Source organism: Phyllostomus discolor, chromosome 6, assembly GCF_004126475.2.
Source record: "Phyllostomus discolor isolate MPI-MPIP mPhyDis1 chromosome 6, mPhyDis1.pri.v3, whole genome shotgun sequence".
Taxonomy (NCBI): Eukaryota; Metazoa; Chordata; class Mammalia; order Chiroptera; family Phyllostomidae; genus Phyllostomus; species Phyllostomus discolor.
In genome coordinates, this window is record NC_040908.2 from 64,711,844 (window position 1) to 64,727,111 (window position 15,268).

General features: G+C 42.2%; 1 protein-coding gene and 1 non-coding gene across 2 annotated transcripts in view; both read left to right on the top strand.

Annotated features, from left to right (window-relative positions):
* The window catches only part of ACOXL (acyl-CoA oxidase like), a 250,567-nt gene that overhangs the window by 154,639 nt on the left and 80,660 nt on the right, over positions 1-15,268 (top strand).
* LOC114501091 lies at positions 1,456-1,559 on the top strand. The gene has a single exon (XR_003684864.1). It is a non-coding gene; the product is annotated as a U6 spliceosomal RNA (small nuclear RNA).

Here is a 15,268-nt window from a genome sequence, read left to right on the forward strand (position 1 = left end):
AAATGAATAGTGGTTCTGTGATATTTAATGAGGATGATCAGACACTTAAGGAAAATCAACAACATTAAGGAAAAGAAGGAGAAAGATGAACACTGGTGCTGGAGGAAACACAACTGAGAAACTAAAACTAATTAGTGTCCCTAGAGATGTGAGATATTTTATTCATTAAACAGGAATAGCCTGCTATGAAAAATGAGCATTCAAAAAACCATAGTTCTTTAAGTCATAGTAACCATAGTGCAGAGAACAGTACTATAATAAATTAAATTAAATGTCCACAAAATTTTAAAAATCCAATATAAGTGCTAAAAGATACATTTGAGGAAACTTCTCAGAATGAAGATCAGAAAAACCAAATGAAGAGAAATAAAAGGAAAAGGCCAGGAGACATGATCAACCTAGGAAGGGAGAACAGATACTGCAGAGAGGCAGATAAAAGCAGAGAAGCAAAAGAACATTTCCTGGATCTGAAGAAAGGAACAAGTCTGGCATTGACAGGAGCCACTGGCAGAGGTCAGAGCCTAAGGCACCAAGGGCAAACAGAGGTTCCCCAGACTTTAGACTGAAGAAGAGAGGGTCTGATTGACCTCAGCCCTCTGAGCAGCTGCAATGAAGGCTGGCACAGTGCTTCTCAACTGGAACTCACCCATATATCCCTGGGCATCTTGTTCACATTCAGGTTCAGGGAGGCTGCTGTTTGTGAACCACACTTTGAATCGCAAGGGTCTAGAAAAGAATGGAACACTGCCTTTAGAATTCAGAAGAAAGTTACCTTGAATGTAAAATTTTATAGCTGGCCAAATTATTGATTAAATATGTGAAATAAAGACTTACAGATCTTCAAATGCTCAATAAATTTACATGCTATGCACTTTCTAAAAAGCATTACTTATAGATGAACTGCAGAAAAGCATAAAAGAAATTAAGAGTTAGAAGACATGGATGCTTTCTGGACCTAGCCCAAGAGGAGTATGTTTGAAGAAATAACTGGATACAGTGGTATGGTGAACCCAGCACACGATTAGTCCAAATTGGAATAGGAAGTCAGAAGAATCAAAAGAAGGACTTCAAGAAGGTAGTGATTTTAATTCAAAATAGGACAATTAAGAAGCAAGATCTTATTGATGTGATAGAAAAGTCATATGTTTCTTCTTGAAATAAAGGGGGGAAAGTTCATTAAGACTCCAGGAAAAACAAAACCACTTAAGAAAAGCATGGTCTAAATATGAAGCAAACTGGAACAGGACACGGGAGTCTGTTTAACCTTGACACTAGACACTTCTTCCAGCAGAACAAAAACTGCTGAAGAATGGTTATTCCTGGAGTGAGGTCCTAGATGTATGGGTTTGGGCTGGAAACTTTCACTTTTTACTTAAAACCATTTAATGTGGCTTGAATTTTAAAATTCAAGTGTATGTAAAACCATTAAGAAATAGTCTCTAATCTAAAAGCTGAGTGTTCACTTTGGCAGCACATATATTAAAATTGGAACAATACAAAGATTATCATGGCCTCTGCACAAGGATGACATGCAAATTCATGAAGTGTTTCAATATTTCTGGGACTGCTTTAAGAAGATAAAGAGAAAGGGGAATAGAGGTACAAAGGGAACCTTTGTTGGCAATGGATAAATACCTATCAATAATAACCTTAAATATAAATGGATTAAGCACTCCACTCAAAAGACATAGGGTAGCTAAATGGATAAGAAAACATGACCCACATATATGCTGCCTACAAAATACCTACCTCAGAATAAAAGGTCTACACAGGCTGAAAATGGAGGGATAGAAAAAAAATATTACAAGCAAACAGACATGAAAAAAAAAGTCTACTTATATCAGACAAAATAGACTTCAAATAAAGGCTGTAACACAGAGACAAAGGAGAACACATTGTAATACTTAAGGGAGTGGTCCAGCAAGAGGATATAAACCTTGTAAACATGTATGCTATCCAACATAGGAGTACCTAAATACACAAGGAAAATCTCGGAGGGCTTTAAGAAAGAGATCAACAGCAACACACTCATCTTAGGGGATTTTAACACCCCATTGTCAACAATGGATAGATCTTTCAAACAAAGGATCAACAGGATATTGTGGCACTGAATGACACTCTAGATGAAATGGACTTAATTGGTATTTACAGAGCATTTCACCCCAAAGACGCAAAATATACATTCTTTTCAAATGCATATGGATCTTTCTTAAACAGACCACATAGTAGGACACAAAACAAACCTCAAAAAAGTTCAAGAAAATTAAAATTATATCAAGCATCTTGATAGTGGCTTGAAACTAGAAACCAACCTAAAGGAAAAAACTCAAAAACATTCAAATACATGGAGACTGAATAACATGTTATTAAATAATGAATGGGTTAACATGAGATTAAGGAAGGAATCCAAAAGTATTTGAGAACAAGGGAAAACTAACACACAACAACCCAAAACCTATGGGACACAGCGAAGGCTGTCCTGAGAGGAAAGTTCATAGCAATACAGGCCTACCTAAAGAAAATAGAAAATATCAAATAAACAACTTAACACTACACCTACAAGAACTAGAGAAACAACAACAACAAAAGGCCACAGTGAGTAGAAGGAAGGAAATAATCAAGATCAGAGCAGAATTAAATGGCATAGAAACAGCAGATTCAAAGAATCAATGAATTCCAGGAGCTGGTTCTTTGAAAAAAACAAAATTGGCAAACCTTTAACCAAACTCATCAAGAAAAAAGGAGAGAGGACCCAAATAAATAAAATTAGAAATGAAAGAGGAGAGATTACAACTGATAACACAGAAATACAAAGGATTATAAGGAATTTCTACAAAAAAAATATGCCAAGAAATTGGACAACCTGGGGAAATAGATAAATTTCAAAAACATATAATCTTCCAAAGAAGCAGCAAAGAAGAAGCAGAAAGCTTGAATAGACTGATAAGAACTAGAGAAAAGGAAGCAGTAATCAAAAACTCCTGGCACACAAAAGTCCTGGACTGGATGGTTTCACCAGTAAATTTTACCAAACATTCAAAGGACTGACTCCTGTCCTTCTTAAACTATTCCAAAAAAATCAAGAAGAGGGAAGACTCCCAAACTGTTTTTACAAGACTGGAATTAAATTCCAAAACCAGGTAAAGACACAACAAAGAAAGAAAACCACAGGCCATTCTCTCTGATGAACATAGATGCTAAAATCCTCAACAAAATGTTGACAGTCCAGATCCAGCAACATGTTAAAAAGATCATATATCATGATCAAGTGGAGTTCATCTCAGGGATGCAAGGATGGTACAATATTTGCAAATCAATAAACATAATACCACAGAAACAAAATGAAAGACAAAAATCACATGATCATATCAATAAGTGCTGAAAAATCATTTGATAAACTCTAGCACCCATTTATGATAAAACCACTCAGCAAAGTGAGAATAGAGGGAGCATATTTCAACATAATAAAGGCCATATACAAAAAACCTACTGCCAACATCATACTCAATGGGCTAAAACTAAAAGCTTTCCCCTTAAGATCAGGGACAAGACAAGGGTGTCTGCTTTTACTGTTCAACATAGTATTGGAAGTTCTAGCCAGAACAATCAGACAAGAAAATGAAATAAAAGGCATCCAAATTGGAAAAGAGGAAGCAAAACTGTCATGACATGATTGTGTACATAGAAAACCCTATAGTCTCCACCAAAAAACTACTCAACCTAATAAGTGAATTTGGCAAAAGCAGGATACAAAGTCAATATTCAGAGTTGATGGCATTTATATACACTAACAATAAACTATCAGAAAGAGCAACTAGGATAGAGAAAAAGGAACCCTACTGAACTGTTGGTGGGAATGCAGAGTGGTGCAGCCACTGGGAAAAAAGTATGGAATTTCCTCAGAAAACTAAAAATGGAACTGCCTTTTGACCCAGCAATACCACTGCTGGGATTATATCCCAAGAACCCTGAAACACCAATCCAAAAGAACCTCTGCACCGCAATGTTCATAGCAGCACAATTTACAATAGCCAAGTGCTGGAAGCAACCTAAGTGCCCATCAGTAAATGAATGGATCAAAACACTATGGTACATTTACATGGCAGAATACTATGCAGCAGAGAGAAAGAAGGAGCTCCTACTCTTTGCAACAACATGGATGGAACTGGAGAACATTATGCTAAGTGAAATAAGCCAGGTGGTGAGGGACAAAAACCATATGATCTCACATTTAACTGGAACATAATCAACAAAAGAAAAAATAAACAAAATATAACCAGAGACATAGAAATTAAGAACAATTTGACAGTAACCAGAGGAGAGGTGGGAGGAAACAGTGAGGGGAAGGGTTTTCAGGAACTACTATGAGGGACACATGGACAAAACCGGAGCTGGGGGAGGCTGGAAGCAAGGGGGGGAGGTGGGTTTGGCTGGGGTTTGGGGGCGTGGTTGGGGGAAAATGCAGACAACTGTAATTGAACAGCAATAAAATAATTATTATAAAAAGAGAAAAATGGTGTTTAGTTCTATGGAGTTGGGAAAAAAGAAAGAAAAAGCAACTAGGAAAAAAATCCCATTTACTATAGCAGCAAGAAAAATAAAGTACCTTGTAATAAATTTTACCGAGGAGGTAAAAGACCTGTACTCAGAAAACTATAGAATACTAAAGAAAGACATTGAGGAAGATACAAATAAATGGAAACATATACCATGTTCATAGTTTGGAAGAATTGACATCATTAAAATGTCCATACTACCCAAAACAATCTATAGATTCAACATAATTCCTATTAAAATACCAGTGGCACATTTCACTGATCTAGAACAAATATTTCAAAAATGTACATGGAACCAAAAAAGACCATGAATAGCCTCAGCAATCTTGAGGAGGAAGAATGAAGTTGGAGGGTTCACAACACCTGATATCAAGCTATACTATAAGGCCACTGTAATCAAAACAGTCTGGTACTGGCATAAGAACAGACACATAGATCAGTGAGACAGAATACAGAGCCTAAAAATAAACCTGTTTCTGTGGTCAATTAATATTTGACAAAGTGGGCACAAGCATACAACAGAGTAAAAATATCCTCTTCAATAAATAGTGTTGGGAGAACTGGACTGGTACATGCAAAGACATGAACTAGACCACAAACTTCCACCATATACCAGAATAAACTCAAGATGGGTAAAAGACTTAAACAGAAGTCATGATACCATAAAAGTCCTAGAGGACAACATAGGCAATAAAATTTCAGATATCCCTATAGCAATATTTTTGCTGATATATCACCTAGGGCAAGGGAAATAAAGGAAAAAATAAATGGAACTACATCCAATTAAAAAGCTTCTGCATGGCTAAATAAACCATGATCAAAATGAAAAGGAAATCTACTATGTGGGAGAATATGTTTGTCCATGATACATCAGACAAGTGTTTAATCTTCAAAATGTATAAAGAACTAATGTGACTCAACTCCAGAAAGACAAACAATCCAATTACAAAATGGGCAAAGGACTGGAATAGACACTTCTCCAAAGAGGACATACATTGACCCATAGACATGATGCAAATTAAACCCACAATGAGATTTCACCTCACACCTTTCAGAATGGCCATCATTAATCAATCAATAAACAACAAATGCTGGCAAGGATGTAGAGAAAAGGGACTACAATAGTGTGCACTGTTGGTGGGAATGCAGACTAGTGCAGCCACTGTGGAAAACAGTATGGAATTTCCTCAAAAAACTAAAAATGGAACTGCTTTTGGACCCAGCCATTCTGCTGCTGGAAATATACCCTAAGAATCCCAAAACACCAATTCAAAAGAACCGATTCACCCCAATATTCATAGCAGTGTTATTTACAATAGCCAAGTGCTGAAAACAGCCTAAGTGCTCATCAGTAAATGAGTGGATCAAAAAAATGTCACTTCCGGCCAAGATGGAGGTATAGGTAGTCGCATTATGCCTCTTCGTGCAACCAAAACTAAGGACAACAAAAATTTACAAACAAAAAACAACCAGAACAGAGAGAAATGAACCAAATGGAAGTCTGACTACCATACATCCAGACCGGTAATGAGTGGTGGAGTCGGAGGCCTACAGAGAGGGGTCGAGGGGTCCTGGCAGGAAAAATCGGTGGCTGGCAGATGCACGCGCGGGGTGCAGATGGCAGTTGGCGGACCCCAGAAGTGCAGGGGCAGCTGATGAACCAGTGGCAGACCCTGGGCGTGGGAGGCAACGATCAGACCCAGTGAGGTGCGCCAGGCAGCTGGCTGTCTGCAGCTACACAGTCTCGCACAGACAAACTAAGCAAAAATGGGCAGCGACACAGACCAAGCAACCCAGGGACCCAGCGCAGGGAAACAAAGCCTGAAGGCACTGACTGAAAACACCTGTGGGAGTTGAGGCCAGGAGATTCTCTCAGCCTCACAGGAGGCTCCTTGAGGAAACCCACATAGTCCAAGAAAGTACACAAGCCCACCCACCCAGGAGCCAGCACCAGAAGGGCCCAATTTGTTTGTGGGAAGCAGCAAAGTGGACTGAAGTCCTAGAGAGAGCAGAGCAGGTGCCATTGTTCCCTCTCAGACCCCACCCCCACATACAACGTCACAACCCAGCAACTGAGGTGCCCCGCCCTGGTGAACACCTAAGGCTCTGCCCCTCATAGTGACCAGACCAAAGGAAAAAAAAATTAAAAAGATGGTGCAAACAGAATTAAAAGCCCCAGAGCCAGTTTTTTTAAGTGACCGAGAGATAACCAACCTATCAGATGCGCAGTTCAAAGCACTGGTGATCAGGATGCTCACAGAATTGGTTGACTTTGGTCATAAATTAGATGAACAAATGCAGGCTATGATAAGAGAAAGGAAGGAAAATGCACAGGGAACCAATAGTGATGGAAAGAAAACTGGGTTTCAAATCAATGGAAGGGTCCAGAAAGAAGAAAGGAACAACCAAACAGAAAAGAAGGAAGAAACAAGAATTCAAAAAAATGAGGAGAGGCTTAGGGACCTCCAGGACATCTTGAAACGTTCCAACATCCGAATTACAGGGGTACCAGAAGGGGAAGAGAGAAAACAACAAGTGGAAAAGTTATTTGAACAAATAAAAAAGAAGAACTTCCCCAATCTGGCAAGGGAAGTAGACTTGCAGGAAGTCCAGGAAGCTCAGAGAGTCCCAAAGAGGTTGGACCCAAGGAGGAACACACCAAGGCACATAATAATTACATTAGCCAAGGTAAAAATGAAAGAGAGAATTCTAGAAGCAGCAAGAGATAAGGGGACAGTTACCTACAAAGGAGTTCCCACCAGAATGTCAGCTGATTTCTCAAAAGAGACCTTGCAGGCAAGAAAAGGCTGGAAAGAAGTATTCCAAGTCATGAAAGGCAAGGACCTACATCCAAGATTGCTCTATCCTGCAAAGATTTCATTTAGAATGGAAGGGCAGATAAAGTGCTTCTCAGGTAAGGCCAAGTTAAAGGAGTTCATCATCACCAAGCCCTTATTATATGAAATGTTAAAGGGACTTATCTAAGAAAAACAAGATAAAAATATGAACAGTAAAAAAAAGACATCAAACTCACAGTTAGTAACAACCACACCTAAAACAAAAGTAAACTAAGCAAACAAATAGAACAGGAACAGAACCATAGAAATGGAGATCTCATGGAGGGTTAGCAACAGGGAAGTGGAAGGAGGAGAGAGAGGAAAAAGATAGAGAATAAGTAGCATGGACAATAGGTAGAAAATAGACAGGGGGAGGGCAAGAATAGTATGGGAAATGTAGAAGCTAAAGAACTTATGACACATGGACATGAACTAAAGTGGGGGAATGTGGGTGGGAGGGGGTGGGCAGGGTGGAGGGGAATGAAGGGGGAAAATGGGACAACTGTAATAGCATAATCAATGAAATATATTTTTAAAATATGTGGGACATTTACAAATGGAATACTACAAAGCAGAAAGTAAGAAGGAATTCCTACCTTTTGCTACTGCATGTTTTGGGACTGGAGACCATGATGTGCTAGGTGAAATAAGTCAATCTATGAAAGATAAATACCATATGATCTCACTTATAAGAGGAATCTAATGAACAAAATAAACTAACTAGCAAAATAGAGCCAGAGACACAGAAACATGGAACAGACTGACAGCTGCCAGGGGGTAGGGGATAAGGCTGAAAAGAAGGAAAGTGATCAAAAAACATACATGAATGACCCATGGACACAGAAGACAGTGTAGGAATTGAGTGTGAGAGTCGGGGAAGGGCTAGGTGGAGGAGGGCAAAGGGGAAAAAATTGAGACAACCATAATAAAATAACAAGAATAATAATAAAATTAAAAACAATAAATGTTAACACTGAAGGAAGGAAGAGAATGAATAAATGATAACAAAGAAAGGAAGAAGCCCCCCAGCCCCACATATACCTCACTTTCTATCCCTGGGGTTTCCCCCACCCACAAACTACAGGGAAAAATCTCAAATTCTTCTCCTAGATAAGCAGGACTCAGGTGCTGGAATATGGTGTGGTAGAGGGTGAGGATTGGACCTCAGCAGGAGAACCTGGACTCTCTCTTATCCTGAAGGGAACCATGCAGTAAACCTGAAGGAACATTTTCACTGGGGCCTTAACCTCCCAGCTGTAGGTGAGCTCCAGTGATCAGCACATGGAGATGTCAAAAGGCCTGTGAGGGAGAAGTGTAGATTGCCCTGAAATCAGAGGGAGGTTGGGCGAATTCTGTTGCAGCACCATGGTGCACCAGTGCTGAGGAGCCTGAGATCTGATGGCCAAGAGAGGGGTGGAGGAGCAGTGGTAACAGGTGATGGGTATGGATGATGGCTCCCCTTATAGGAAAGATCAGTGTTCCGCTCTCCTGAGAGAGAGCAGGGCCAGCAGGCAGAGGACTACCTGGCCCAGCAGCACTAGGAGCAGAAGGTTTTAGGGATCTGCCCCCATGACCAACAGATGGAGATTTACACCCAGAATCACCTTGATGACAGCAGTTCCTGTACAGCAAGATGGATTTGGGTGCTGTTTTCCAAATTGGAATCTAGAGTTCTTTGCAGGAATGTGTTGTTTTAATGTTGGTGGTAAACTAAAGAGGCATCGTCTAAGTGAGTTGTGCAGGTTATCTGGATACCAACCATACAACCCGAGACTGCTGTGTGCTTCCAGCTCTAGTGTCTGTTACACATAAGCCCTGGGTCTTGCATATAATACCCCCAGGTAATAGCCCCTTGGTCACCAGGAGCCAGCCAGGAAAGAAGAGATACAGGTTTTCTATGAATAAAATTATGTGTCTGTGCCAGGTGAAGGCCAAGGGATAGTACGGTGTGTGGCTGGATGGGAGGTTTCAGAAATCAGAGGGGAAGGGCCCCTCCCGCAGCCCTCAGAGGCCAGGGCAGAGCCCACAAAAGAACCACATCTGCCACATGTTATTAGGTCCATCGGTTTGACTCTTGGTTTTGTAGCTTTGCTTGTATTTGATTTCATAGTTTATAGTTGAACAAGAGCTATAAACAGATGGTGTTTATATCTAGTTTTATGTTTGCACGTGTTTAAGTAACATTATAATTTGACACAACTTAAGTCAACATTGGGGGTTAAGGAGAATTTTTTTCCTTTGAAGGGGTTTGTACAGTAGGTAGTTATAGAACAGCGGTCCCCAACCTTTTTGGCACCAGGGACTGGTTTCGTGGAAAACAGTTTTTCCACAGACCGTGGGTGGGTGGTTGGTTTCGGGATGACTGAAGCACATTACATTCAACCTCACCTCCTGCTGCTCCACCTGGTTACTGACAGGCCTGGACTGGTCCCATACCGTGGCCTGGAGGTTGGGGACCCTGCTATAGAAAACTTTATGTGATTTCCTTTTTTTAACATTCTGCCCATTGCCCTTTACTTTGCATAGTCCTATCTATTCCAATGACACTAGACATTTTGTTGTTATTGTTGTTAGAACTTGAGCTTCAGGAACAGCATGGAAACTTCTGCAATAAGGAGAGGTGGGAAGCTGGGGAGGGAACCCCGGGCCACCAGCAGCAGAGGCCCTGTGTTTCAGAAAGTGGACAAACGTGCTTCGGGGAGTTCAGCTTGGACCGAGTTGCTGGTGGGGTTACCACTCAGGACAAGCACAGTGGCTGTAGAATCACAAGAACCATGGTCTAAACCATAAGAGTACGTATCACCCCCTATGCCTGGCTCAGGGGCTGTCTGCCCTCTCAGTCCCAGCCTCTTCTCCATATTCAACTCCACAACATCAACACAGTTCCTGGGTGTCTCATCAACACCTTACAGGAAACCCTTCCCCAGAGTCTCAGCTGGATTCCTCCAGGTCCCAAGGTCCAGAACTGTAAACTCTGCCGATGTCCTAGCTGCACAGGATCTGGGGGTGAGAATGGGTATTATCCACCTCTAGAGAGAGAAGGTGTGGGCCAGAAAGAAAAGTCTGTGTGGAGTGTGGGGCTTGGCAGCTAGGCAGCCAGCCAGTCAGCTGCTGTCCCATAGGGTAGGAGTGCTCCTGAGCGGGGCTCCCCCCTTTCAGGTGAGTTGGGCCAGTCACAGATGGCTTATCCATCAAAGTGGGAAGCAGGGAGAGGGTAGACATGAGGATCAGGACCTCATTCCTAGAGTCTGACACCAGCTGCATGGGATCCCTGGACCAGAGGTGTCCAAATCAGTGGGCTTCAGGACCTGGCAGAGACCAGCATGAGGGCAGCAGGCCCCTGAAATCTCGGGCGCAGTCAGGAGGGGACTGAGGCAAACACAGGCCCCAGCCTTCTTCAGGGGCTGCCATAGCTCCCACTAACTTTTGCCCAAGGGATCATGGCTTCAGATATCACAGAAATTCCAGTTTTTTGGGAGGAGGGGAGCACATGATTTTGTTTAAATGGGGAGGGGCTGAGGGAGGGGGAACACATGATTTTGTTTAAATGGGGAGGGGCTGAGAGAGGTCAAAGAATACATTGGGGGTGGATGAGCACTAAGCCTGGCACTCGGAGGTGGCAGCCCTCCTGCCCTGGCCGGCTCACCTCCTGCAGGCCAGTGCATTCCTGCAACTTGGACGGCCAGATGTTAGCCTTCAGGGCCAAAGTCAAGCCATCACTGCAAAGGAGGGAGGGGCTCTGGGGTGAGGACACCCTGAGGCCCGGGCAGGTGGGCTCAGGGTAAGCGTCCTCAAAGTGACTGAGTGAAACCTGGCCTCCATTTCTCACTCGCTGCTGTGTTACCTGCGCTGTGCAGGGCTGGGTGATTCCTGCTGTTCCTTCTTCTCTATTTGATTCCAAGCTCCCTGATCGCTGTGTTCACCACCTCATTCCTGCACACTGAATACAGCTCTGGGGTCTGTGTGACGTGATGGTCTGATTTCCGGGAGCTGGGGTCTGGTCCCTACTCTAGCATGAGTAGGGACTGGACATGGAACACACTGGGCAAGCTCCTTGTCTCTCTGAGGCCCCCCTCCCCCATCTCTAAATGGGGTGATAACCCAAACTCTGCCTGGATGTCATGAGGGTTAAGTGAGGGGTGCAAAGTGTTAGTCATAGCTATCGGCACAGGCATACTTGTTTTACTGGGGTTCACTTTATTATATTTCTCGGATGCTGCCATTTGTTACAAATCGAAGGCGAGACCCATAATCCCCCCATCCCAGCGAAAAGAACATAACTCACTTTATCACAAAACTCACTTTATTGCGGTGGTCTGGAAACAAACCTGCAGAATCTTCGAGGCATACCTGTACACTTGATGAAAAACTCAGCATCCTTCACCTGTTGTTAGTGTCATGCAGGACACACAATAGATGCTCAGTAAATGCGCAGTGGATTCATGCGTTGCGAGGGGCCTGCTTTAGCCTGGGCCATGTGAGGGGCTTTCCTTACAGAGCCGTAGGCAGTCTTTCCAGAAGCAAGGTCTTGATGGAGACAGAAAGCAGCAGGACTGTGCCCAGTGCCAGAGTGGAAGGTTGAGTGGAATCTTGAAAGGAGAGTAAGGCCCGGCTAGGGGCCTATGTGAGCCTGGGTCCCAGCAGCCCAGGGTGAGGGCCACCACATCTGTGTCAGGAGGAAGCCTGATTCCGTGTGGGCTGGGTGCATGGAATGGCAGCCTCCTCGTGGTGCAAAGATACCTTCTGGGACAGATCAGTGAGCAAATATGGAGGGGGAGGAAGGGAGAGAGAGGAGCCTTTCCTCCCTTACCATCGTAGAAAAGGGATCTATTTTGACTTGATGTGTTTGTGCCTGTCAGGTTCTGACAGATACCCCCCAAGTTCGTGTTTCTGCCTGTGCTGATCCCTCCTGTCAGACTGGAGCCCCAGAGGTTTCTTGGTCACCTTTTAAATCCACACTGTACTCCATACAGACAGCGGATGCCTTGAACAGGTGCTCCATAAGTGTGGGTGGAATGAAGGGAAACACAAAGATGTACTTTATTTTCTGTTGGGAAGAGACATTGGGAGAACAGATGAAATTTGATCCAGATTTAACTAAGCACACAAACAACTAACCACTCTGCAGCTCCTTTGAGCAGTGCACGAATTTACGTGGTGGTTTATGTGCTAGTTTAAAGTAGTTCTTTCTCCTCAGCTCTTCTTCCCTCCCTTCCTACCTCTCCTGTTCCCTCCCCTCCCCTCCCTACCCCTCCCCTGTCTATGTCATTAATTTCTTTTAGTCAGGCAATCTTTAAAAATTCTCCTCAAAGAAATCTTATTTTGATGTGATGTGTAGCATCTGATAGAGGTGAAAAGTTAGAATACTTGGTGGTGAATTGTGTCTGCTTGGCCTTTTCTTCAACTGTATACCCTTGGCGACACTTGGACTGCCCTCAGGAACCAGGGTGGCCAGATGTAGTGCAATAAAAATGTAGGACATGAAGGTACATTTGTGTCTGGTGGTCCTACTGGGACCCTAGGGGCTAAGTACAACTTCCTGGGGTGAGAGCTGGACAGCCGTACAGGACTTCGTGCTCAGAGGGACCCTGATTGGTTTAATTCTCTGCCCTCACCATCTTGAAATCCTTAATAACTTTTGAACATTTTTGTCTTGCACTGGTCCCCAAAATTCATAACCAGTGTTGCTAGGACATGGTTTGGGACCCCAGTGCCATAAGTACTGCCACTTGGAGGGATTCCATTGCCCTACGTGGCACAAACCTGAGGCATCCCCATGCCTGGTTTGTCCTTGGTACAGAGTAGGTGACATCTGGGAGGTTTTCCCTCAGACACCTGTTTTTTGTTCTAATTCGCTCTAAGTGTCTCTGCCTTGGCACTAGATGCTACTTTTTAGACTTTTAATCCAAGTTTCATTGAACCTGGCATAAATCAGTGAGATACTTCATGAGTAGAAATTTTAGATGCTTCAAAGATGCCTTGAAAAGCCATTTGACCTAAAAACTTTTATTGGTGTTACCTAATGGTGTTGCCTGATACATATGATATTCATTATGAATGCATGTTTATGATGTCATTCTTTTGCACAACGGCTTAGACTCAGAGTTTCCAAGCGTTGGCCGTAGACTAGCTTGATTCCACCTGCAGGCGGATCTTTTTCAAAAGGGAAGAATGTAGCTGTTCTGACTGCTCAGTCTCTAGAGTTCTCTGGAGAAAGGGCTCGTGAACAGGTGCAGCAAGACTCTGTCGCTGGGGATTAATCAAGTGCACAGAGGCAGATAAAGAGTCTTCATATGCAGAACTGGAGAACAGTTCAGCCATGAAAACAATCACCGAGGAAGAAAGAACACCACATGTCATTTTAGGAAAATCTGGTGTAAGTATCCAAAACCCCAGACTTAGCTAAGGGTGTAATTACTTGTATTGCAAAAAAATAATATTTCTACTTCTGAGTTCATTTTTAAATAATGAGATTTCCACTACAATGAGAACATTCAGTGTATAAAAATTTTATTGAATTTCCTGGTTTTGAGAGTCACTATTGTTATGTAAAATAGCACTTTTGGGAGAATCTGGGTGATGACTAAACAAAAAAAAGCCCACTTCTCTGTGCTGTTTTAATTTTTTAAAACTTTTTATGGGTCTGTAATTATTTTAAAATGGAAACTTAAAAATGTATATGTGTATATACATTTGTGTATATAGCACATTAGTATGTAGTATAATTGGTATCAGTATATAGTATGTATTGTGTGCCTGTGTGCATATATACATACACAGTGTATCTCACATACACATTATAGCGTGTTCAGGATCACATCTACAAGGTGAAACAAGCTCATCTTCATCGCACGCTCAGTCGAGAAGGTGACTAATCTATCTTTGCCTTCGCCTGGTCATTTATCAAATAATGTGTTGGATCTAGAAACTGCAATGACCAAACCCCATAGTAGCTGATGGCTTCAATCATTTAATCTTTCACCAAGGGGGCATCAGCAGCAGAAAATAAACTCATTTTTAAAGTCATGTTTTCTTGTTTCCTGACCTAGAAAAGGAGGAAAGATGTCAAAAGCAAGTAGCAAACAGGAAAGAAAAAAGGAGCAAAAAAATCTGCTTTTGGGATATCAGCCAGGAGTCGAATTATCTTTTTTTTGTTGTTGTTACATTTAGCACCTGAGCTGTATGATTATGTCATTCTGATTTTAGTTCTTGTGAGAGTGAGTTCATTTGTCCAATTTTGGTCGCTTAAACAGGAAAGGGGGATGTAGTGACAGAAGTGGAAGGAAGTGATTAAGGAGTTGAACAGATTGGACGAGATAATTGAACAGGAAGGGGATTTGCTTACCATTTTCATTCAAGAAGGATTCCCCCGTACAGCATCTGATGGCACAAAGGGACACACAGACTCTGACCTCCCAGTACCTACCTTCAGGGCAGTGGAACCAGGAACTGATAGCCAAGCTGCTGTGCTCCCTGTCGTCAGGTAGTAATCACTGGGATAAAGAAAGGTGAAGGAAAATAAAGGTCTCGAGGAAAAGCAAAAGCAAATTTTAACTCTTGGGATGATATTGCTCTTGTAACAAGAGGGAGCTAGAGTTATAGCTGTCATAAACTTAATAAATTAGAACAAAGAATGTAAATGTTCATCCTAGTGATGTGTCAGTAAAAGGAAAGTGGATTGTTGTATCATTTAAATTTAAATTCTAGTTAAAGTTAGTCAGTTTCTCCCCACATTTCCTGTACTGGAAATGCTTGGATTTTCACACTTGTTCTGTATAACAGCAGCCACAAAAATGTTCATGTCCTTTGACCCCTAATACAGTGATTCTTAAACTTATGGGATCTAATGCCCTCTTTCTTATAAAAATATTTTGT